Source organism: Vulpes vulpes, chromosome 5 (assembly GCF_048418805.1).
Source record: "Vulpes vulpes isolate BD-2025 chromosome 5, VulVul3, whole genome shotgun sequence".
Taxonomy (NCBI): Eukaryota; Metazoa; Chordata; class Mammalia; order Carnivora; family Canidae; genus Vulpes; species Vulpes vulpes.
This window is the reverse complement of record NC_132784.1, coordinates 103,657,788-103,683,927: the sequence shown is the minus strand read 5'-3', so window position 1 is coordinate 103,683,927 and position 26,140 is coordinate 103,657,788. Positions and strand designations below refer to the sequence as shown.

The 26,140-nt window shown below is 41.9% G+C and overlaps 1 protein-coding gene across 36 annotated transcripts in view; it reads left to right on the top strand.

Moving 5' to 3' along the window:
• The window catches only part of ESRRG (estrogen related receptor gamma), a 617,890-nt gene that overhangs the window by 35,086 nt on the left and 556,664 nt on the right, over nucleotides 1-26,140 (top strand). For 5 of the 36 annotated variants that reach the window (XM_072759499.1, XM_072759540.1, XM_072759513.1 and 2 more), the window contains one exon: nucleotides 11,029-11,195. The exons of 5 other annotated variants lie outside the window; for them this stretch is intronic. The gene's annotated coding sequence lies outside the window, so the exon portion shown is untranslated. Of the gene's footprint in view, nucleotides 1-11,028; nucleotides 11,196-11,621; nucleotides 12,284-22,701; nucleotides 23,048-24,062; nucleotides 24,334-26,140 lie in introns of those variants that run through there. 26 more of the 36 variants (XM_072759523.1, XM_072759498.1, XM_025991323.2 and 23 more) reach the window with 22 other exon arrangements.

Here is a 26,140-nt window from a genome sequence, read left to right as displayed (position 1 = left end):
TTCTCACAGTTGGTTGAACCTCAGCCAGTTTCTTAACCTCTTTGTGCCTTGGCTTTCACATCTTCAAAATGGAAATAATAGCACTAATTCACAAGGCTGTTGTAAAACTTATATGAATTAATGTTTGTATAGGGTTTAGACCTGGCATGTAGTAATGTCTTAATAAGCATTGATTTAAAACACACACACACACACACACACACAGGGTGCCTGGATGGCTCAGTTGGTTGAGTGACTGACTCTTGATTTTGGCTCAGATCATGACTTCAGGGTTGGGAGATCAAGCCCTGTGTGGAGTTCCCTGCTCAGTGAGGTGTCTACTTGTGCCTCTTCCTCTGTTCCTCCCTCTGCTCATACATTCTCTCTCTCTCATAAATAAATAAATAAATAAATAAATAAATAAATAAATAAATAAATCAAATCTTAACAAATGCACACACACAAGTGGAAAGAAAAATTTTTGAGGTAAAATGAACATGACTTTATAACTAAGTGAATGGGCAGATGGGTTTATATGTATCTGTTGGCATGGGAGGTAAAGTAGTAGAAAAAAATCTAAGATAAATTGGTTTGGAGACCTAATGACTCTACAGATAATGATAACTTGATTCAAGTTTAGAGCAAATAAGCTAGAATAAATTTGAAAAGTTGGGCCAGTATTTAATTCAAGCTTTTATATGTTAAGTTTGAAACTGTGATGGGTATCTGTGTATTAAGGGTAAGCAAGGAGGTTGGGGTTTCAGATCTAGAATTTGTGATTTAAAAATTATTAGCATATAAGTACCAAGAATAATAATAGTTAATATTATTTGGAAACGAGAGCACTGTGCTAAACATTTAATATATATTACCTCACTTAATCCTCTCAGGATCCCTAGGACATAGGTACTATGATCAGCTACATCTCAGATGGGAAACACTGACGCACAGAGAAGATAAGTAACTTGTCCCAGGTCACCTGATTAAGTGGTCAAGCAAGAGTTTGACTCCAGGCAATTTTATTCTGTCCTCTACATTCTTTATTCTTTTGGGACTGTCTCCACAGCAAAAGTTGACACCATGAGGTTGGTCAAAAAAGCATGGTGAGAAAGAGAATGTGTCCAATAGTGATGCTTTTGACACTCTTTCATTTGGGGTTTTCTCACTTGCCAACAGGTGCCTCTTTGCAAAACAGATAGTCAGGGCTCAGTAGTTGTTGGGTGAGAGAATGCGAAATCGGGTGTTAGAGGTTCTGGCTTTGAGACCATAAAGTAGAGGAAGGTTAATTGGCTCAGGCCAGGGTTTAGCTGCCAGACCATGTCCTAGCAGCAAGGCACTGACACCCACAGTTCACAAAGAAAATTGGATGCTTCAGAATAACCTGGGGTGGTTACTCATAAACAGAATCCCAATTCCCCGCCCTGTCCTACCCCAGAGCGAATCAGGGTCAGCCTGGCGCACTGTGTCTTTAATAAATGCCTGGGAGATCATGATAGGCAACTGGTTTTTTACCCACTACTCTGACCCACCAAGATTACTGGGATTGACATGTGATATTTTCGTTACACAAAGAACAGCCATAAAAGAATGATCTTGGTTTTCTTGTGAGTTTTAAACCAGCCATGAAGGTGATTTTAAAAGAAGAATTCTCAAAATGTTTGGTGCAATCACAGGATCGCTGAGGTAATTACATAGCCTCCCCAAGTGACTATTTTGTAGGGAAATGCTCATTTGGATTTGTAGTTTCTGATGTGTTTAATAAATACCACTTTCATTACTGAAAGAGCCTCACTTCATAAATGTGGTTTCTCTGGATAAAAAGGAAAACATAGAGGAGCAGAGCATTCATCCGACATTATTACTATATATTCTCCACTTCATTGTTAACTCTTGTGTTTGGAGAGGAATCAGTCAATTGGGTCATTTTCTGAGCTCCACGGACCATCATCATCCCTGCTTATATTTGAATTGTTCACAGCACTTTGACCTTTACAGAGAACAGCTCTACATTGATGCCAAGTGTTGTTATTATATAGTGGAGCCCTTGTGAAGTGCTGGGGGTGGGGGGACCCAACTAACACCTGAGCTTAGAAGCTGATTTCCATCAGAATTCTATAGAACCTTTCTCAGAATATGATTTGACCTATGGAGAATCTGAATTCAGGCATTGATTAACATTGTTATATCCAGGGCTTGCTGAATTTTTAAATCTCAGCTTGGTCAGTTTTGGTAGATGGAAAATAGCTTCCTGGCCTGGTACATTAGGCCTTGGTACAATTACTTCATGTTTCCACATTTGGAATAAATACAATAAAACATGTATCCACGTATATATTGGGTTTCACAGATGCTGTGGGGAACATCTACCATGTATACTTTATCTCACAGTAATTACATAGAAAATTAAAAAGAATCAATTCCAGTTTAACAATCTTTGTACTTAACCAATTTTTTGCTCTGCTTATGGGTCTAATTGCTTTAATTCTAATTTTATTTTTCTATAAGGTAGGGATCATATCCACTTCATTAGGTTGTATTCCAGGGATAACTACAATTAGAAAAAGATATCCTTAAAGGGATCCTAACTATGGAGAAGATACCTTCATTTATATTTTTTCCATGGACCATTTCTCTTGGGCCCTTCCTTCATTCCTTTAACACATATTTGTTTGTTGAATGCTTCCCCTGGGCCAGCTAATGCTTCTAGCTGCTGGAGATATCACTGTGGGGAAAAAACATAGCCAGACTAAGCCCTGCCCTCATAGAGCATACAGGTGGAGAGACTGAGGCAGGTAGTAGGCAAAATAGATAGAACTGGGCACTATATTAGAAGGTGTTAAGGATTATGGGGAAGACAAAGCAGGAAGGCAGGTAGGGAGGACTGGGCTGGGGAGAAGAAGGTGGTGTTTCTGATTTATTTATTTGTAAAGATTTTATTTATTTATTTGAGAGAGCAAACATGCTTGCGCACTGGGGAGGAGCAGGAGGAGAGGGACAAGCAGGCTGTCCCCATTGAGCACGGAGCCCCACTCGGGGCTTGATCCCAGGACCCTGACTCATGACCTCAGCTGAAATCAAGAGTAGGATGCTCAACCGACTGAGCCACCCAGGTGCCACTGGGGGGTCCTCTCTGTGAAGGTTACACTCAAATCTTGGGGAGATGAGGAAAGCAGCTGTTATATTTAATGGCATTCCAAGGGACATTAGTCCTAAGAAATGCTGAGTTTAAAAAGGGTTTCACTGTTCAATAAGTTGGGAAATAATAATTTCTAGATATTTACAATGCTTGTTAGCATATGAAATTATTTGAAAAGCCTGCTGGAAAGGGACCTATTGAATTTATATGTATTTAAAATATTTTCCTCCCTCCTTCCCTAACATGGCAGGGCTGCTAGGCCATAGCTCTGAGCCATCCTTCAAATGTGGATGTGACCCTGCCAACTGGTGATCAGGCTTCTGAAGCTGCATCCAGGAAAACTGCACACACTCTGGAACCCTAGACACAAGTGTGAGACCTGAATCTGCCACTTTGTCCCTGAGCCACTTTGTCCCTTTCTTATTTTTGGTTTTATCATCTACAAATTGGGCCTCATCATAATAACCAACTGTGCATGGTTGTGGTGAAGATTAAATAAAGTGAGGGGTTAAAGCACTTTCTAAAGCATACTACAAATACAGATGCCTTATGTGCTTTTCTCTTTGCTTTTTTTGGTACTTGGGATGAGTCCATCTACTGTTATTACCTTGTTTAGGGTTCATTTATAAAGACTTTTGCCGGGGGAATTCCTGGGTGGCTCAGTGGTTTAGCGCCTGCCTTTGGCCCAGGGTGTGATCCTGGAGTCCTGGGATCAAGTCCCACATCAGGCTCCCTGCATGGAGCCTGCTTCTCCCTCTGCCTGTGTCTCTGCTTCTCTCTCTCTCTCTCTCTCTCTCTCTGTGTGTGTCTCTCATGAATAAATAAATAAAATCTTTAAAAAAAATAAAGACTTTTGCCAAAGGAGGGTTCTGGGGCTGTGAAAGAGTGACGAGAAGATCATCTGGACCAGAATCCCAAGCTTGTGCCTCATTAGCATCAGGTTCCAATTAGACTAATTCACTGGCCAGAGGCCTGTTTCTCTACATCAGCCACTGGTTCTCAAACTTTGGTGCACACTGGAATCACTTGGAGCTTAAAAACAAATACCATTGCCTGGCTCCAACCCTCAGACATTCTGATTTAGTTTCTGCGGGAAACTAAATTGAGGATCAAGATTATTTAAAGCTTCCCAAGTGATTCTAGCATGCTCCAAAGTTTGGAGAACAATGGTATAAGCTAACCCCTGTGATCCTCTTTTTTTAGTAGCCAGGTCAGGAGTAAAGCTTATGAGTTGATTATGGTTGTAAATCAATGATGAATTTGATTCCTTTTTCTTCTGGGAATGTAAACAGGCAAGAAGGAAGAAAGGGAGGGAGGAGAATTTGCTCTTATCAGGCACCTGTTTGGACAGAGCATTTGGCTCTTTTATACATCATCTCATTCAATCCCCTCAGTACCTCTGCTACTTAAACAGGATTCCATTTTCAAGATGCCATAACTGATCACATAGCGCTTAAGATCCTTCCTAAGGAAGTTGAAATAGGGCTTCCGGTTTTGTGTTCTGGGTCCTTTCCATCACTCGGGGACAGCCATTCAGCCTTCCTTCATGGTCCCAGTACTGTCTCCCACCCTCTTCATCTTCCCTTCCTTTGCTCTCTGGCAAAACCTGGTATCCAGTGTTTATGTATCAGTGCCAAAGTCAGTGTTAATATTTTTCTTGGAGGGAGGAGCAGGTTTGCATTTTACGTTTAAATATAACCAGGAAATGACCTACTTTACTCCCTTATAATAACAGTATACATAAGGTTGCATAATAAGCAGCATATATAGTGCAGAGAGAGGCCCCTTCTGAGCAAAGCACTGGTATAGTATGGCTTATGGCCTATCGGTAAGGCTGGCGCTGCTTTTCCCGCTTCGCAGATTATCTAAAGAATTTTCATGGTGTAGAAACAGATGTAGGCAAATGTCCTCCCCTGATAATAGTTTATTCACTTAACATCCATGGAGCACCTACTGTGTGCTAGGCCCCAGGAGTGAAAAGGTAACTGAAATGTTTATTACACTAAAGGCATTTACCATTGAGCAGCAAAGGCAGACATATGAACAAAAATCACGATAAAAGACGGTGAACATAGTCATAGAAGTGTGTTGATGGTGGCGCGGAGAAGGGGTGGTGGGTCACACTGGGCCATGACAGGGAAGAGAGTGAGAGACAGCATCCTGGGTTGGTTTACCAAGGAGGAGATTTGTGAAGCTTGTCGTTGGGTTCCCTCATTCCACCCCTTTGCGGATCCACCCCCCTCCCCCAATGCTGGGGGCTTATTCCCTGAGGTGAGTAGAGCAGTTGTCAAAGAGGAAATCCAGGGGAGGAGCAGTTGAATGACTTTCCCAGGGTCGCAAAAACAGTTGGAGGTAGAAATTAGACTCCCCCTCAAGTGTTCTGATTCCCAAGTCGAGTGTTCTTTCCATGACACCGAGTTTCCTCTGCTGGTTCAGCAACTGGCAGGGCCACATAGCTGAGAACACAGTCGGTAACATGTGGCATCAGGTGACATCTTGATTATTTTTTCCAGTCGAACCTGGTTGCCAAAGAAAAGTCTTTCTCCCTTCTGAACCCAGGCAGTGAATGTACTATCTCAAATGGAAAATACAGCCTTGAAATGAAGAACTCTAGAAAGCCCTAGGTGTAAAATAAAATCTGAGATGGATAGTTCTATTCAGAAATGTATGGTACAAATACAGGTGTCTATAAATATTTAAAATCACCAACACTATTTTGCCTTGGGTATTATATAGTTTCATATTTTACAAATTAGACTTTATTCAAATACATGCGATTTTATTTCAGACACCCCTAAGTCATTTGCATTCATCATCCTCCCTCCCCGCCCCCCCATCTCTATCACCAGCTTATGCCACTGCCAATTCACTAATAATCCCCAAATACATTTCTCCAACCACAGATTTCTTTTAAATCTTTCCCAAGGCCAGTGGAATCTGGCTATTTCATAGGCCTTTAAACCTGACATATCCCAAACCAAATTTTTTCTTTTCTTAGCATAGGCTTAATCTGTAACTCCTTAATATCTACTATTAATTTAGTCGTCTACGTGCAATACTTCAGCCTGTTGATCCCAGGTCCCTGCCAAATATCCCTCCGTCCCTCCTCCCCACCTCACTGCCACACTTCTGCTGTCCCAGGCCTTTGTTCTTTGCCTCCTCACAGCTAAGTGGATCTTAACTGTATTCCCAGAAACATTGAGTATTTTCCTCCACTTAACTCACCTTAGTACATGGAGAATTGTGCAGCCAGCTTAAACAAAACCAGAAACCTCCTCTTATTTTATTTCAATATTCAGAACTCTCTGAAAGGCTAGTACATTGTCCCGTGTCAGTTAAGTAAAATACCTTGACAATAAATTTCTTTGATGATTGAAGCTTTTACCGTGTCTCAAGGCCATCATTCTGAACGCTGGTGATTATTATACACTGTCCATGTTGCAGTCAGCATGACATTCGGCTTAAAGGAATGTATTATCCTCTTTAAGTTCAGTTTTAAAATAAACTATTCTTATACCAGTGGTTCTTAGCCTTTCTGGAGTCATGAACCCTTCTGAGAATGTGATGAAAGTTACGGGTCTTCTCTTAAGAACCGTGCAGACATACATGCATATGCACTCACATTTTGCCTACAATTTTAAGACTTTTAAAAATCCATCCATGGATCCTTAGAGCTATCATACAATCTGGCTTGGGGACCCCTGTAAATTGTTTTCATTATTTCATGTCAGAGGCATGGTATAAATTTCTGTTTTATTATTTACTTACTTTAAATTTTATTTATTTATTTCAGAGAGAGAGAGAGAGAGCAATCGAGTGGGGGTGGGGGGCAGAGGGAAAGGGAGAGAGTCCAGACTGTATGCAGAACATGGAGCCTTATGCAGGGCTCAATCTCATGACCCTGAGATCATGACCTGAGCTGAAACCAAGAGTCAGATGCTTCCCTGACCAAGCCACTCAGGGGCCCCTAAATTTCTATTTTAGGGAGGTGTTCTAATTACCTTGGTCCTAGTTGATGTGATTAGCTGTAATATTTTTCCACAGTTTGCACCAGGTTTTGAGTATGGACTGGGACAAGGGGATTTCTCCACAACCATCCTCGGCTAGCTAATGGACTTTGTGAAGTCCTCTAACCAGCAAGTAGAAATCAACTTCGATTCTCAGCCAGGGGACCTTATGTTCTATTAACGTTGTACAGTTTTTTAGAAAATCAACTCTGGTCTGAAATGTGGTCCATCTGCCCTGATAATATTTTGTTGTGTTGGAAGAGTGCTATCGCTTCTGCCATGTCATTTTATCATCACAAAAACCGGTGAGACGGTCCTTGAGTGATGAGACTTCAGTAAGGGCAAATCAGGAAAGGGGCTTTCTCAAAGTTAGCTGCAAAGAGGAAATATGGAGGAGGCTCTTTTCTGGTTCTAGATCCTGAATCTCTTCACCATAAACCCGTGCTCTTCAATTAACTTTGTGATTTAATTCAAGCTAAGTATGAGTCTAAGGCATCTAGGCAAAAATGGTCGGATCGGTTCCTATCGAATGAGGTCTGTTTAACCATCTGATTGTTTTAGAAACAAAGTTATAGGCAAGCGTGAATGATAGTAACATTTTAGCTGCTATGGTGGGCTATTGGTACACTCAATTAATTATTTTATCTCATATAAAAGAGACCATCTTAGATAAGTTTGAACACATTTTTGTATATGGATTTTTTCGAGCTACCCTTAAGTATACCCAGAAATTAGAAATATGACCTTTGTTAGCTTTACCTGAGCTCCTTAGCATATTCTTTGTATCTCCCCCCAAAAAACAGTCTTCCTAGGCTGAGCCCTCTTTTTTTTTCTTTTTTAAAAAGATTTTATTTATCCATTCATGAGAGACACAGATAGAGAGGCAGAGGCATAGGCAGAGGGAGAAGCAGGCTGCCTGTGGGAGTCTGATGCGGGACTCGATCTTAGGACCCCGGGATCATGACCAGAGCCAAAGGCAGACGCTCAACCACAGAGCCACCGAGGCACCTTCCACCCTCTTTTTCTTTGTCTCCCACATCCTGTTTCAGACTTGTAGAAGCTTAGAGTCGGATGGACCCTGGAGTTAAATTTCTTCTTGTGTGAGAGGGAAACTGAGGCCCAGGATTATGGAATAATTTGCCAGAGGTTACACACGGCTAATCAGTAGCAGAAGCAAGATGAGGTCACAGGTGTCACAATTACTGGTCCTCACTTATTTTCCTATCTTTCTAAACAGAAACATTAATGTGACACTCGGAAAATTCAAAATACAACAGAGGAAGGCTCATAACAGCTAAAAAGCCACAATGATTAAGTTTTCTTCACCAGACCCCACACGTATGACATTCTAACTCATCATCAGCTGCTTCTCCAATTAAATAATTCTACCTCTGATCTTACTTGATTGTTTTGAGGGACTATCTGAAATACGGACAAACAAGCTCGCAAGTTTTTCAGTTAAAAGGATAAAACTTTTGCTTCATAAAACTTGCAGTTTCTGTCAGATGGAAAAGTGGCATCCTAGCTCTCCAAAGGGCAGTTCTGTGTCCCTCAGTACATCAGAAGCGATTTAAGGACAGCCAGTGTTGTCTTTAGGCAAACCGGAAGCGGCAGGAGAAAAAAAAGTGTAATGCTGTCAGAAAGGAATTGAGAGAGGAAGAAGAGATGAAAAATAAACCCCAGAAACAGAGAACAGTGATGTCACACGTAGAAGTGAACAGTGTAGAACAGAGAGAGAGAGAATGATCAATACACCCAATAATAGTAAATAATGGCTTTGTGGGCAAAGTAGGACTTGAACTTGGCCTTGGCCAATAGCTAGAACTTGAATAGCAAAGAGGCGGAAGGGGGCATCAAATGCTTGGGCGGTGACCTTGGAGTTAACACAAGGTGAAGTGGGTGGTGGGTGAGCAGCCTGGCTGCAAGACAGGAGGAGGAAGACATGAAGTGGAATCGGTACGTAGGGTAAGCAGAGAGCTTGATCGTGAGGTCTCAAGGCATTTGAATCCCAGCTGTGTAACTCTGGGCAAATTACTTGACTTCTCTGTGTGTGCCTCCCTTTCCTTGGGTAGAATGGGAATACCAATAATCCTCTCGTGTTCTTGTTGAGAAGCTTTAATGAGATTTACAAGTTCTAAACACAAACAAAGTTTAAGACAGCACCTTCTATGCATTCCATCCAACTTAGTAAGCAATTTTTCCCCCCCTTTGGTTTGGTTGGAAAGTTAAACTGAACATGCTACAACAATATTAACTATTATATTTAGGGTGAAGGCCAGAAAATAAAGACTTGAATGTAGTCTGAAGACTTTGGACTTGAATAAACAACAGAGAGCAGCTCTTGGCCAGAGGTGGATTTAGAGAATCCGGGTTTAGGAAGAATCTAGTCAAACTTCAGAGGACTGGAGGACTCTGCCTCTACTCTGCTCGTTGCTCAGATATCTCACCCGCTTGGCTGCCTGCAGAGGCATGTGGATTGCTGGCAAACAGCATGGAAGGCATTTGTACGAAAAAAAAAATGGATTTCAAGAATTTAGCCAAATTTTCATTTTTATTTAAATTAAAATAATAAAATAATTTTATTTTTTTGCAGTGGCTCTTTAAAGGTCCAATCTAAGGCTATTAAGTAATAAAGCTGGAGAACCAGGGTGATAGATTGAATATTAATAAGCCTCTCTTGGATAGTTACTAAAAAGTAGATGATACCTACTGAGTTCTGAGTAGGCCCTTGCCTTCTTTCGCATCATCTTTGACACTGATGACCTCTAAGCCCTGGACAAGACTGCACCAGTTCATCTTTCTGGCGTTCTAAGGAGACTGATAAGCAGAGCCCAGAGAGCTGTGTCCAGTTGTTAGGGGTGAGGAGGCACCGTTCAAGTTTTGGGATCTAATAGTCAAGAGTCCTCAGACACTCTTCGGGCTACTTCAGTGAGGCTCTTCAATTCTGATCCTCTGGTCTTTGCATAATTACAATATCCTCCCTATGGAACTTGCTAGTGATTCTTGATGTAGGACTCTAAAGGGAAAAGAGCTAACAAGTTACTTGCTATTTGCGTTAAATTTAGCCAGCCTCTCAAAACAGGTAAACTAGTCTTACACCTACAGCAGCTGCAGATGATCTTGGATGAGATCAAAAGTTTTTTCTCCCAGTCAGCTTTGCTTTTCAGATGTGACGTTCTCCTCCACGCTTTTATTTTTTGCAACCTTGGCTCATGCTGTCATCTTTAAGGGATTTGGAATCTCTGGGCAAATGACTTTACCAATCCATGATGGTGACCAAGGTCAAAAAGAAAGAAGCGTGTAGGGAAAAAAAAAAAAAATCCCTAAGCCCATTCTTCTGCTCCAGATGGGGAATTAGCGATAAAGAAGGGCAAAATATCTGCCAAACCAGGCACTAGATATTTATTTTCCAGTAATGCGCATATGGTGATTAATATGCACAATATTATGATTAATAGAAGCTACATCAAACACACCGATGTGCAAATAACAGAAACTGTTCTAAGATGTGATCTCCACTTTGCCCGTCACGTGGTCCCACCACCTAAACTACATCCCCGTGCTTGCAGAAATAAATATTAAGAGTTATTGTTGAGACCTTTCCTCCTGATTCTAGAGAACGTAATGATAAAAATGACAAATAACAGTGAATAGCCGGCAATAATATCTTTGTGTTCGGAAAAAAGTTTTCCTGCTGCTGTAGAAGAATTTGGATAAAGAGCCAGTTATCCTTTCTGCCCTTTCAAACTCCCCTGGTGGGTCGGATGCCAGGAGTTCCCCCCTCACCCCCCAAATTTCCTGATGTGTCTGTAGAGCCCCTCAAATAGGGGGCTTGGGCTTTTATTTCTGTCTCTCTCCCTCTGTCTGTCTCTCTTTCTTCCCTGCCCCCCTTCCCATTTTTAAAAGGCTTTAAAGAACATCTCTGGGAGACAAAAATAGCTCCAGTTGTGAGAGGCCTACACACCGAGAAGGCATCTGAGATGCAAGTCAGCAAGTGCGAGCCGCGAACATGAGTGTCTGGCCCGGGGTGGATGCTCCTCGCTGTCTGGGTGCTGATTCTCTGCCAGGGCCCGGTGGGTAGAAGGGAAAATGATTTTGCAAAGGGGGTGGGGGGTGGGTGGGAGGAGCAGGGTGTGTGTGTGGGGGGGTCGGGGTAGGTGTGGGGTCCGCGCCCCCGGGGCTGGTGGAGGGAGGGGGGAGGAATCGCGACCCCAGCATCGGAGCTGCGGGGGTGGGAGGGGTGGGGGGGGGGGTGCGTTCCTCCCCCCTCCCCCCCACTCCACGTTTTTTAAAATTTATTTTGCCCGGGCGGGGATTGGCGCCGGTCAAAAGGGAGCAGTTGGCACTGAATGTCACCCTGAAGGTAAAATGAAAGACAAAAGATGAACGCATGCTTGCTTTCCCTTTGCAGCGGCTGCTGCGGCGGCGGCAGTAGCAGCAGGATTTAAAGGGGAAAAAGAAAAAAACCCCATACGCACAGATTATATATATATATAAATATATATATATATATATACACACACACACACACACGCACGCACACCCAGAGGCGTCAATGATGCCAACGCAATAATGCCATCAAATCATGACAGTGCCGGGAAAATTTTTTTTTTTTTTTTTTAAAAGCACAGATATTTATTTTTAAAAAGAGACAGGGAGGGAGAAAGGCATGCAAACAGAAACGTGCACATACCACGTAGCCACCCGAGGAGAACCTGGCGGCCTCGCTCTTCTGCTGCCAAGTTATCATTGAGAAAACAGACAGGCATCATGACGTCCTGGGTCACAGGGAGTGCGGATCGACGCTACCAAGAGCGAAGGGAGGCGCCTCCGCGCTCCGGCTAGCCGCGGGCGCCCCTCTGGCCCTCGCCGCCCGGCTCGGTGAGTGCAGCGCCGCTCGGGACGCGGACCCCGGGGGCCAGGCCGGGCCCGCGCCCGCGGGGGCAGCGCGGGGGGCCGTGCCCTTGCCGCCGGCCGGCCGCCCAGCACCCCCTCGCCGGCTGAGGTCGCGGGAGCCCAGCTAAAGGAGGCGTGTGTAAGATGTGCACTGTTCCTGCATGGGGGTTTTGTAGACTTTCCTAGCCCAAGAAACCGGCTTCGGCTTCTTTAAAATCCCCGACGACTCACCTGATTAACCTGCTGCAGTTCTGACCCTGCCAAGGTAACCGGTCCAAACCCTTATCATCAACATCTGGAGACAGACATTTGCATCTGGGGCATTCTTGATTTGCAGTCCTGGTGGAAATCTCGATGGCTAATCTACCCCCCCTCCCTCCCCAACCCCCTCCACCTTCCCCTGTCACTTGTTTAGAGTCTCTTGGAAAAAAAAAAAAAAAAAGAGCAAAAAAAAAAAAAAAAAGAAAAAAGAAAAAAAAAAAAAAGAAGAAGAAAGCAACCCCTCCCTCAATAACACAGCCCTAAGTGCCCTCCGCCTCTTGTAGACTTGCCTTACCATGACTGCAAAACTGTCAGCGTGTGTGTGTGCTGGAGACACAGAGAAATTCTGGTTTCAGTGAGATTTGTTCTTTCAACACCTCTCCCCTCCCCCTCCCTGGGGAGACTTCAGGGCTCGGGGAAAGTGGCAAAGAGTGAGGGCAGAGTTAGGGCCCCGGGCGGGGAGGGGCTGGGGCGAGCCCTGGGGCCTCCGGGGCGAGGGGGCCTGGGGAGGGGGTCGCCGGGGGGCACAGGGCGGTGTCAGGAGTTGAGGACTGCTGTCGTGGGCTGGGAAATCCTTCTGCTGATTGCTGCTGCCGTAGCCCTACTTGTCTCCTCCTGTCCTCTGCGCCTCCTTCCCTCCCGGCTCCCGAAAGCGGTTCACCTTCCAGAGGGAGGGAGTCTCCGAAGTTGCACGGAGGTCACCCGAACCCGTCATTGAAGTATCTCAAACCACCTACCCCCTTGCGCCCCTCAAGTCTATCAGGAGCGGCTGCAGGATAGGGCTGCCCCCCCCCCCACCCCACTCCTTGCTGGGTGACAGGAGGTTCTCCCAGGGAGAAAGACACAGAGGGCAAATCCCCCCCTCCTTCTCCCCTTCTCTTCCCTTCCGGCAACCTTTTCCTAGCTGCACCCCCTCCCCCTTTCAGAATCTTAATGAGCAATTCTGGAAGAGTCCAAAAGGGCCTGGAGAAACCCCCGCCTGCCTCAGTGCCTTGGAATGATTATGTATGTGTTTATTTATTGTGCTTGCCTCGGTGATGTTGCGACTTGCCACATGGGTCTGCTTAGGCTCGGGAGGCAGGTTTGCTGTGTTTGTGTTGTAGTACCAGAACCAGTGGCCGTGCAGCAAGACACAGACACACGCAGAAAGCAAATGATGCTGCTAACATAAACCAGAGGGCAATGTTGAAAATAGCACCTTCTCCCTTCTGTCTCCCTCTCTCTTAAAAAAAAAAAAAAAGAAAGAAAGAAAGAAAGAAAGAAAAGGAAGAAAAAGAAGAAGAAGAAAAAAAATTGCCAACACGTGAGTTAAGAGAAGCTGTTGGGTCCACGTATGACCTCCTACTACTTTCCGAACACTAGTGCTTAATACTTTAAGTCAGGATCAAGAGACCTGCGGATGTTTTGAAGTGGTTCAGAGCAGCTGAATGACTTGGTCTAGTTTTGAAGAGAAACTCTCCTTTGTTTCTCACGCTGCCCAAAGACCAAATAGGGGAGTGTGTTTGGAAAATGCTCAAATTCAGAAGCAGCAGGCAAGAGACCAGAGGAGGAAGAAATGTCCTCAAGGGGAAGGCAGGGAATGGGATTGGGGAGGGGTGTCAGGGTTCTTGGTGTCTTTTGTTTTGTTTTTTTTTTTTTTTGGTTTGGTTTCGTTTTCTCCTGTCCAGTAGATTTGATGTGATCAGAATGAGGTAGGCAACGTAAGAAACAGTCCTATCATCGTGGGAAAGAGAGGGAAATTTAAACAGCTCTCAAATCCGAGCTGAGGAATAGCAGACAGAAATAAGGTGCGTGCAAACATTGGTGGAGATTGGGGTGACATTGACGGGGCTTTATTTCCTTCAAATATGAAGAGAGTCAAGTAGATCATAAGACAGGCCTAGATGACCTTTGAGGCAGGTATTTGCCTGTGGTGCATGACTGTTGTTTTTATTAAAAGTTCTCGTAACTCTTTAAACTCCCATCATGTAGACGTCAGGTAGCCCATAAGACTGTCCATGGACTCAGGTGAGGAAGGTCGATAAAAGATGATTTATTTTCTTTAATAAATCAAAGTAGCACTTAAATCTCTGTGGCTGGTATGAGGGAGACCTGCTGGTCTTCTTTCACAGGAATCGAGAGGGGAGCAAAGATACTCTCTGATAGGCGGTGCTTTAACAGAAGGGAGCAGGTCAATGGATTAGGTTTCCATGCGTGTGCCACTCAATTTATTCTGTGCAATTTTTCCAGAAATTAAAAGGTTACTAAGAGAGTACCATGTTCCCATCTCCAACTGAGCACCACTTATTACTGCAACAGTATTTCAATATTAAGTGATCTTGAAGATATTTCATCTTTCATTTTGAGTTCTGAATTTGAATCAGCATGAGAATGGCAGGGCAGCAAAGTAAGGTAAAACTAACTGGGCGCACAGCTGATGGTTGGGGAAAAGTGTCGCTGAGAATTTCCGGGGCTGTTGTAGGTAACCTTGTTTACAGGGACATTTTGGTTGCATCTAGAATTTTAGCGAGAGCCTGCCAATGATAATGGGCTTATGTTCGAAATTGATCCTAAGTGTCTCTTTTTTTCCTCCTTCACAGACATGCTCTGCACACCTTAGCCAAACACTCAAGGCAAAACTTTCCTGAAGCCCCATGACATTTTCTAATATAGACAGATCCCTGGATTAGTGTGTCACAGGAAGAGGGAAAATTTATCAGGTTCTCCTTTTGTTTACGGATGTGTTGATACAGGTAGCTTTAGTCCTGTTTGGGTTTTTTTCTTTTTTTTAATGTCTTGCGTGCATGGCTGCCTTAAATGCAAAACAAATCATATTTGAGGAAGTTGAAGTATGCCTTACAGATTGACCTATAAAATTAATTTCAATTAGACATCGAAGAGCTCATTATCCTGGTGATGCAAATTTATGACCCCACGTAGGGATTTTGTGTTTGTTGCAAAATTGTTGGAAAACTGCAGGAACAAAAAAAGATTTTGAGGGAAATGCCAAAAGCCACATTAATGAAGAAAAACAGTGTTGAGATACTTTTGAATAATAGATAGGATATATGTAATGGTCAACCACAAGATAAAATTTTTACACAGTATTTTTATGGCTTTAAATTGGCTGCATTGTAAACTAAGCTTACTACTCTATTAAGTCATTATACTTTTCAATTATTTAACATTTCTGGCCAACATATCTTCTGTGGTCTTTTTCTGTACACATCAGAAATGATATGTACAGTAGTGATCGCTTGTTGTTGATGTGGGGAGTTTGCAGCGGAGCAAGGTTTGGTTTTTAACTCCTTGGGACGAAGGTTACAAAGAATGTGCGGAGGAGAAAGAATGGGATGGAAACAGACAGAGCCCTATGAGAATGGAGATGACTACAGCATCGAGATGTACCTAATACAATTTGAGTTATTCTCACTAAGAAACCTTGACAGTATCTGCCTTCTAGGTACTGTGCATTTGGAAATACTATATCTCCATTTAAATGCAGATCTTCTGTTTTCTCCAGGGAACAGTTGGTGAATCTTTCAATTGAACCACCGGTATGAGAAAACCAACTGAAAATTTTGCCATGAACAATAGAATCTGTCATTTTGAAGTAATGATTACCAACTTTTATAATATTGTGATTTAAAAAAAAAATTCCTTTAAAATACCAAAGTCATTTGTGAAGTCAAAATCACATACTCGGCCCTGGTGCAAACAAAGAAATTTTGTCTTGTCACTTTGTTGTTGTTGTTTTTTTAAGCTGTGAGATGATTCAGCTTTGCAATTCAGTTTTTAGGTTAGCACTGCCATCCCAATAGAGTCAGCGGGCCTAAGGAAGCAGCACAGGGAATTATGAATAAGTTCTACATGCTTGTCACGCTGCCGTGCGAGCAGATGGGGACGAGGTGCCGTAGGAGCGTTTAAGGACCTTTCTCTGGAATGATCTTCTTCTTGATTATTTTGAGCCTCATTTATAATAGTACCTTGTGTTGGAACAAATGGTGGTGGCCAAAAAGGAGAGGCAGGGCCTGCGTGGCCTTCTTTTAAGAGATGATTGCAGAAAGTAATACAGGCCTTTGACATAGAATGTAGACACACCATCTGATGGGTTTGGGATGTTCAGATGGAGATAACTGGAGAAATCTGCGCACGTCTTGAAATACAAATTCCTGAAGTTACACAGCGTAATGATGTTGAGTCTCTGAGTTTCTTGATCTCATAGCCAGGGAGGTTTTCTTTTTCTCAGGAGGTAGATACCAGTCATTCACTTAATCCTGATGATTTCCAGCCCTGGAAGGCCCCTACCGCCTCAGCTCACCTTCTCCTTTGCTTTGGCTGTAAAGCCCACCTCCCGTACCCTCTCCGACCGCACACCCTTTACAGATATTTCATAGTGCGCTTATACCATTATACCTATAATTGTGAAGAAGGATCATCGATAGTTTTCAAATCAGGCCTTTGTTTATATTTCTATTACGATGGACACTTTGTTCATTTAGACGAGGGAAGGATCATAGTTACCGTAAAAGAAGGTCGAGTGTCTTTGGAATCTCTGTGATAAAATGCAAGACACTGGCGATTCAAAGATATTTTTATTTACTTAGGGACACTTAGGGCTGTTTCAGATGGGGCACCTGCTAAAATAAATAACGTGGATGGGACTTTCCAGGAAGGGTGCTAATTAATGAATGTGCTTATTTTATACAAACACGTATAAATATGCATACCGGACATCGTTATGTTTACTGTTTTGAAGATTCAAATTCAGGATGCTAGCATTGTGTGAAGCAAAGCAAAACTTTTGTATAATCCTGGTAGATACTTGTGCAGTAAACAGTGTTTCCAGATTATCTGCGTTACCAGCGTGGCCCATTTAGATTCTATCTGGCTTTAAGATATATTAGGTTAATAAGGCTGATTTTATGACCAATATAATTTATATTCACAAATACCTGTTTTTATTAGCACAATTATAGATTGTGAAGCAAATTTCCATATATGTTAAATACTTAGAACAAGAATAACTAACATTTGTACAGTGAGTTACAGTATATAACCATACATTATCCATAAGCTGCTCTTTGGAAGAATATTTATTGCACTTTCTTACTCAAGAAGGCAATCAGTTTTTACAATATAAACATTATAAGAAAATACATTTTTTTAATCAGAATTTTTTCCCTACTTCCATCCTTCCCTACATCCATGCCTCCCTTCCATCCCTCCTTCTCTCCCTTCCTTTTCTCTTCTTTCCTCTCTTAATGGGGAAAAAAAACCTAATGACTTTTTTTTTTTTGGTGGTGCTTGCATAATTGCTTATCCCACATTTCTATTTAAAAAGGAGCCTTAACAAGCAACCCAACATGATTTTTGGAATATATCTTCTGTCTACCAGTGTTCTTGAGGAAAATATAAGGTTGCAGAAATCATTTCATGCCCTGTATGTTTTCAAACATAAATCAGGAAAATTGTTAGCGAGTTATAGCTCTTCTTAGAGACTGTGGCTATCGTGCTATAGTAAACACAGGCTATATATTTTTCCAAGTTATTATGTGTGGAGAGAAATCCGAAGTTGGCTATTTAGATGAACAGTTTAATTCAGTTATTAGAAATTCATTTTCTATTTAGTATGAACATTTATTTTCCAAAGGTTGCAGAAATGGGACATAATACCTGATGATCCTTTGGATCAATCACCTTCAGAGTTGGAAATTTGCTCTTTTTAGCTAATGTGTCTATGACTGAACATCGATCTTCAGCTAAGGATCAGTTGAAATGGTCATAAGCATGGTTTATAGTTTGATCCGGTTATCTTCTTTATCCGAGACCAGTGAACCTTTGTCTCCTCATTTCTAAATGAAGGGGTTTGACTTGATGTCTCCAACTTACTGCAAATCTGTGATTCTGCGTTAGTGATTGATTGGTAATGAATCAACCTATTAATTATACTCCTGTTTATTTCCATTCCATTAACTAATTATTTACTGAAGTCTGGCTTTTGCTATGACCAGAAATATTAGTAAGTAGAGTAAGAAATGTGCTCAGGTTCAGTGGTTTGAAATGAAAGCCTCATGAAATTTAGACACTCAGGGGTTTACGTGAAAACTTTTCATTTGGAGATCAATTATTAGCTATTCAAAACACACTTTTTTCCCCTACATAAAACAATCTTAAATGCTGACTACTTTCCTAGGCTAGACTGTAAAAGCCTATGCTAACTTATTGGAGTGAAATATTGTGTATCAGTGATGAAAAAATATGAAAAAGAGTTCTATTATGATACAAGTGATAAACATAACATAAAGGCAATAAAACTGAATGATAGTTTATCATTTATCTAGACTCTGGAGGGTTGATGTTTAAGAGAAATGCACATATAACTGGAAGTTAAAAAGATAGATGGAAACTATTGCAGAGTGTGTGAAAGGGATTTTTAGAAACTTTCAGGATTTTTAGAGGCTGGTTGCAAAGTATATGGCTTCTCTTTCCCTGGGAATAGTGTAACATTAGCACTACTTCTAAGTTTATCACCTGTGATAAGATTTGTTTTTTGACACCCAAATGCACTGAAAAGCAGGAGAGTGAAGAAAAATGGAGAGAAAATTATTCTCTGAAGTAATTGGCCTAGAAGTGAGAGACTCGAAGATGGAAGGCATATGAAGATAGAGGAGAGAGGCGCTGTGTGCGCGTGTAAGACAGTCTGGTCTGCATCTAATTGATGGTTGGATGAAACACCAAAAAGAAAAAGGAGAAACTAATATGTACACATTCTTCCCAAAGGGAAAGTATGTTATAGGATGTTAGCTATGTGGAAAAGCTTACAAATTAGACATAGAGCATCCATTTTAATATTTTTGCTGGGTCACTTATTGCCTGTATGATCTTGTGACTTCATTAAGTTTTTGGAATTTTTTCCTATCTGTGACAAGGTAAATAATAGAAGCATCTACTTCCAAGTTGGTTGAAAGAGTTGAGGGAGACTCATGAGTAGAAAAGCACTTGAAAACTATATAGTTTTATGCAGTGAGAAAAAGTCATTGGGTCAACCCAGGTTTGACAGAGTCGTGGGTCAGTTTGTTTGGCTCCAGAGTGGTCTTTGGTAGACATATTTCTTGCACAATGTAGTCCAAGAACTGTGGTGGGTACTTTACATATTACTTGATTTAGGGAGGAAGCAGGAAATAGTATGCAGCTGGCCAGTTGAATGTAAGAAGCCTGATAATCCTAACTTCTACAGTGCCAGTTACCTAAGGAGCACGTGTACTTTCCCTTACAGATGGCCACAGCTTGTCTAAAAATAACGAATGATTTTGGAAAGAAAAAGAGAGTATTCAAAAATGGTTTTCCTTGTCTCAACCACTGCCTGTCATTTGCACTTTTGCCATGACATTGATATTAATCTATATTTCCTGGATTTTTGTTAAGGCTGAAGGAATCATTGTTTGGCAGTAAGTGCTTATAAATAATGATGATACAAATTCCATTTAAAAAAATATTTCCAGGATGCAACAGAACTAATTAATGTAATACATCAGTTGAACTCCAAGCTCTAGATACTATACGGATCTCTTTCAAGAATATTTTTATTTTTCTGTATGAATCACTGATAAATGTCTAGCCACTTCCTCCATCAGAAGTGGTCTACATTTTAAAGCCCCAAATGAATCAGATCAATAATGATTCAATAAATTTGGATTGTTTATATAGACACTATACAAAAAAAAAGCGAAAACAAAAACAAGCAGATCCAAAAATCTGCTGCGATTCTGAGACTGGCCTGATGCTCTGCTCTGATTCACCAGATAATGATCAACGGAATTTTACACATTGTGATCTGTTAACCTAGAAACTGAAGTGAACCTAGAAATCAAGATGTCTTGGGATCAAGTTGAATTTAAGAGTAAATATTTAATTGCTCTTATCAAAATTCATTAGGCCTTCTATGTCTAGCATATACGCTGAAGAAGAAACAAAGAAAACAATCTTTGAGAGTTTTAATCATGAGTCAGTGTTAAAAACTTTGACACATATATAATCATTTGGAAATAATTGAAGACACAGAGAGCATGAGCAGAAGGCCACCGATTGCTTATAAATCCTTATTTGTTGGGGAGTTCTGTTTTTCTGTGACATTGACTATAAATCGTAAAATGGACTCAGCTTGAGTTTCTTTTAAATATAGGAAATTTTTATTTTTAAATTTTTTTATTAAAAATTTTTTAAAAGATTTTATTTATTTATTCATGAGAGACACAGAAAGAGAGGCAGAGACATAAGCAGAGGGAGAAGCAGGCTCCCTGTGGAGAGTCTGATGTGGGACTCGATCCCAGGTCCCTGGGATCATGACCTGAGCCAAAGGCAGACACTCAACCACTGAGCCACCCAGGGGCCCAAATACAGGAAAATTTTAAGTGCCTAGTATGCTTATGTATCAAGGCTAGATCCATCAGAGAATACAAAGTCATTTTAAGATATAGTCACCCTACTCTAAGTAGATCTTTAGGGAAGTACAATATATATATATACACGAGATAGTATAATAAGGATAGCTGTATAATGTAGAATTATGCAAAAAATGAATTCTGCGTGGCAAATTCATATACATACACTATGAAAAGCGTGCAACAGAGTCGGAGCTTGGGTTGCCAATCAGGCTGTCATTTACTAGGTATGTGGCCCTGGTCTCTTTAAGCTGTGGTTTTCCCATTTGTAAATTGGGTATAGTTTCATCTGTCTCACAAGCCTGTTATGAGGATCAAAGGAGAGAAGTATCTGAAAGGGTTTTTATGCTTTATCATAGAGACTACGGGAAGGATGGAAGAGAGAGAGAGAGCCCTGGTAGGCTGCATGTGAGAGTAGGGGATATGTCTGTTGACCTTGTACCCCGCAGTGTCTGGCACTATGTCTGTCGCCCAGACAAGGCTCAGGAAACGTTTGTAAATGCTTGCATGCCAGGCACTGTGGCAAGCCCTTGACATACGTTATCTTTTACATCTTCACAGTAATCACAGATTTTATTTATTTGTATGTGAAAGAGACAGAGAATCAGAGGGAGAAGCAGGCTGCCTCTGGGGAGCCCAATATGGGACTAAATCCCAGGACCCTGGGGTCACGACTTGAGCCAACGGCAGACGCTCAACCACTGAGCCACCCAGGTGCCCCCACATCTTCACAGTAATCTTGTGCAGTAGACGCATTGTCACCATTTCATAGATGAGGAAATACATTCAGGAGATTTTAAGCACCTCCTAACCTCATGCAAGTAGGAAGTAGTAGGGTCAGGATGAGAAGCTAAATCTACCTGGCGCCCAGGCCTAGGTTCTTTTCATTATATTACGTGGGCTCTCGAATCTAAGGAAATTATTATTTTTGAACAATAGCTTGGCCCAAAAGAAAAGCAGAGGCCTTGGATAATCTACCAGCTGCCCAGGCAGCTCCTGGGCTGGCTTTCAGAGAAGTAGGAGAACACTTTCCCGTGCTGTCTGACACATGGGACATGGCCTTTTGTTAAACTGTCAATTCTGATTTCTGCCCTTTGATGTAAAATGCATAATAGTGAGAAAATATCATGTAATATACCAAAACCTAGCCTTGTCATGGGGACAGAAGGGAGAAGAAGGGCAGCCAGGAACACAGGTAACAAAGTGGTTAACCAATGACTTGGAGACTTGGATTAAGTTTGTTACATTGACCAGTAGTAAGTGAGTCTCTCTCTGTCTCTCTGTCTCTCTGGCTCTCTGTCTCGTTCTTACTCTTTCTCTTACCCTCTCTTACTTTCCCTCTTAGAGTTAGCAGAGTCTAGCATTTCCATTCTGTTCCACATGAAGGGTGGTAAAGTAGGTAATCCCACTGCCGAAAGGCATTTCCTCTGTTCTTGGTGGCTTCCTTCCTCTCAGTGTCCTTACGGCCTCATGATACTAGTGGCTTCTACTGACTGAAGTTTTGCAGGCCTTCCCAGTTTGTCATGAACAATAATAAAATGGCCTCCAAAGAAACAGTCATTTTAAACCTCCAGACACTGGCTTGGGGAGCAGAATACAGAATGAGTTAACCACACCACCCTCTCCTGTATTTTTTTTTCCCCCTCAGTTTATTTGTGAGGAACATCAGAAGAGTGTTAACTACTCAAGATTAGTAACACACGGTGGATTTGAAGGTTTATATAAGAAACAGAAGGGAAAAAAATGTTTTTAAATTGGGAGGCATTCAAAAAGATTCCGTGACAATACAGTACACGGTAGGTAGGGCGAGCAGAGACAGGGACTATATTTAAGATAAGTCCAGAGAATACCTTACCCTGTTGCCAGAGTCCAGTTGGTAAGGGTGTTTGGTTTCCCAGGAACTGCGCTAACATCCCCGAGATGAAACCCAGTTGGGGGGACACTTCCCACAGCCCTCCCTGACCCGGGGTAAGTGCGCTGGGTTGAATTGTGTGAAGTTGTCAAAGGTTGCTCTGCTCTCCAGCACTTGGCACCAGCTCCGCTGAAATGTGATGCCATTGGTTTTCAGTAAAGGTTCCTTTCTGCAGGGCTGCAAACACAGATCAGCTGCTACTGTGTATACACAACCAGGGAGCAGATCAACCAGCACAGTTAAAGCAGCCTTTTTAACCCTGAGACTTTCCAAGATCTCTTCTTCACGCAGGAAGTTTCCTTCTCTGTTGTCAGATTTAGCACTGTGCTCTTGTCATCAGATCCGAGCTAGGCTCCCTGCTGCACAGTAGAGAGGCTTCCTTAAGACATTTGTCCTTGAAACTGCACCAAACTCTTGGAAGAACCCAGAACGTGTAAGTATGTATGATTTAGGCAGCAATAGCACAGGGCAAAGCTGCAATCAACCATTATACAATATCCGATTAGCAGTGCAGGAGGGATTTTTCCGACGTTATGTTACATTCATTTTCAATTCGTTCTGAGGAAACAAATCAATTCTAGCTTCTGATACAGTGACTTTGCAGTAGATGGGGTTGTAATATGTTAGCTTTAACTATTTGCTGTTCTCATTTAGCATTTAGATGTGACTTGTGGGACAATTATTGTGGGCATTAAACTATAGAACTTCTAAATTTTTATTAGCAATTATTATTGTTGGTCATGTCCATCTTGAGAAACAAGTTTGCTTTGGGGACTGTTTTGAAAGAATTAACCACATAAATTCACAGACAATAGAGTGAATTTGTACCGTTCTTGCTCTCAATAAAACATATTAGTTTGCAGTTTTAATTTACTCGTAAAGAGCAATCCACTGAGGTTTTGTCTTAATTGAATCCTACCCAGTGCTGTCTGCTTGGTGTTTTACTGTCTTGTACGTATCTGTTTAAGTTACTTTGCTGGGATTGCAGTCTGGTTAAATCTGTATTTAGGCACTCTTTAGCTCCTGAGAACATTCGCAAAAAATGAAGGCGCACGCAATTTTTGAGGGGTGCCGGATTTGTTTTAAAGGGTGGTCGTATTACCCTTGAAGGATTTTTTTAGATGCACGACATGAATGGCTGGCAAGATGTAGACCACAGACCGAATACTCTGAGACTCTAAGTCAGATCTCAGCTTGTCCACTTTTGTAACTCCAACCAATAAAAGCCCCGTGCCCCCTTCCTATCAATTTTTAATATGCACCCATACTTATGTTTATAAGATTAATTTCTCTCAGATTAGTCTGATTGATAGCTGGATTGTGGTTTCTTAAGAGCTTGCTCCCTGAAACCCACAGCAGAGCTGCATGCCATTTAACTAGTGAATGTAAAAACGGGTAACCATGGATTCAGTCACCACTAACTGCCAGTGCAATGACTTGTTGTAAACAATACAAATGAGCCAGGAGAGCAGAGGCAACCAGACATGAAATGATTTTAATAGAAATTACGGTAAAAGGTCATGTGATGTATCTGCTTCTGTTCAGTTTTAAAGGGAAAGTCTTTCTTTTCTCCCCACCGCCCCCCACCCCCACACACCTCTTCCCAGTCAACCCAAGTAGATGTCTTCACAAACTTGGCAGGTCCCACTCTCTGCTTCCATGGAGAAGGGCGGCCAGTGTAATCCCGTGCACAGTGTGGTGACTTATGGATTTTCACTGGTAAGTACCTTTATTTTAGAAACAAAAAGGAAATCGGTGCATTCCAGGGCTTCCTTCATGGAAGGTCATGCTAATTGTGTGCTAGAAGTCCTCAAGCTTCCTGCACACAAGAAGGAATAGGTCATTTCGTTCCTTAGCTTTTCTGGTGATACAAACGTCTTTTCTCTCCCTTCCTGAAGTCCCTGGATTATTTTGTAAACCCGATCTCTCTGAAAACTGTTATTGGCTCTAGAAGCAACTTCTGCAGTATGGTAATGAGCACACGCAGATACTGGGAGCGGTGCTGTGCCTCACTTCAGGGTCTCACCCGGGCACACCTTGGCGGAGTTCTGCAAGGACCAAGTTTTACAATCCCATTTGCATTTCTCTGGTAGGGATGGTTTCCGCGTGTGAAAATTATTATGTTCGTAAATTTGCCTCCAACCAAGAAATATTAACAACTTGTACCTGTGTGAAGTGTTAACCTCATGGTTGGTTTGGTGTACTGATACCAGCTATGCTTGTTAAAAAGGAAATGAAAGAAAAAGCACGAGCCGTAAAACTTGGGGGAGGAAGGGAGCCTTTAGAAGCCAGATTTAGAGGGTGGACCTAGCAGGTACCTGATGCGCAGGAATGAGGGGCTCAGTCACTGTGTGGGTGACGCACGGGCACCCACGGGCACTTTAGGCCAAGGACTGTCTCTAGGTGTGTTGTGTATCAAGGTGAAACAGACCTGAACTGGTCTCTCGAGCCACACCTCCTGCCACATGCAGATGGTATAAATAATCGCATCATCTCAGAACAAAAGACAAAGCTGTGTTCATATTTTACCTCCTTTTAACACAGAGATACTTCTGAAGAGATGCATAATTGTACATGCATGGATGTCATACGGAGTAGTGGAATTTCAGGTGTTGATTTTTCCTTTACTGCCTCCACTTCGACAGACCCAATCAGCACGTGAAAAAGCATTGGCTTGTAATTTAGAATCTCAGTAGGATGTAAGAGCATCAGCCCCCTCTGTATACGCTAAAGAGTTTTATCTAGTGATCTAGGGGTTTCTTTAAATCTGTTAGTGTTAACATAGTATTTATATTTAAGCTTTTTTAAAAAAAAAATCAAGCTTCTTAAGATGTTGGAGTGCCTCACTGCCTGCTTAGACTGAAGAATTCTTCAGAATGTCGTGGTTAGCTGTGGCCTCATGGTTTACCGTTCTAATGCTAGCTCTGCTTATCAAAAATAAATGAAAGAAGAGACTCTAGTAATTCATGTTGTGGGAGAAGGGAGTAATTTCAAAGCAGGTGTGGAAACTCCAGGTAGGGTTTTGGTGAATTATAATTAAAACTATGTTGTTTTTACTTTTCCTGGCCTTGACTCTCCAAGTTGAAGGCTAGGAATAAAGTGTCAGCTACAGGGTGGTTAGGAGCAAAATCTTTGGAGTCAGACATGAGTTGCACCCTTTTCTTTGGGCCCCACTATGCTTAGGATTTGGGGCAGAGTTTCATGTCTTTGAGCTTCCACCTCCTCATCTGTAGATGGAAGATAATAATGCACATCCGTGGGCGAAGGAAAGGGTCAAAGGACATAATGCATAGAAAGTATTTCATGCCGTGTCTGGCACATAGCAAGTGTCCAATAAACTGATGCCAGCTTCCTTATTTTTTTTTAATTGAGGAAACTTATGCCTAAGTAGAATCCTGCTATTAGTGTTGAGCCAGAGAAAGACAGTATTCACATCATCAGTTGGTCTTTTTCTGTAATTGTACGCTGCAGTAACTTGTCATCACTTTGTAGTATAGTGTAGTGGTTTATATAACATTTACTGAAA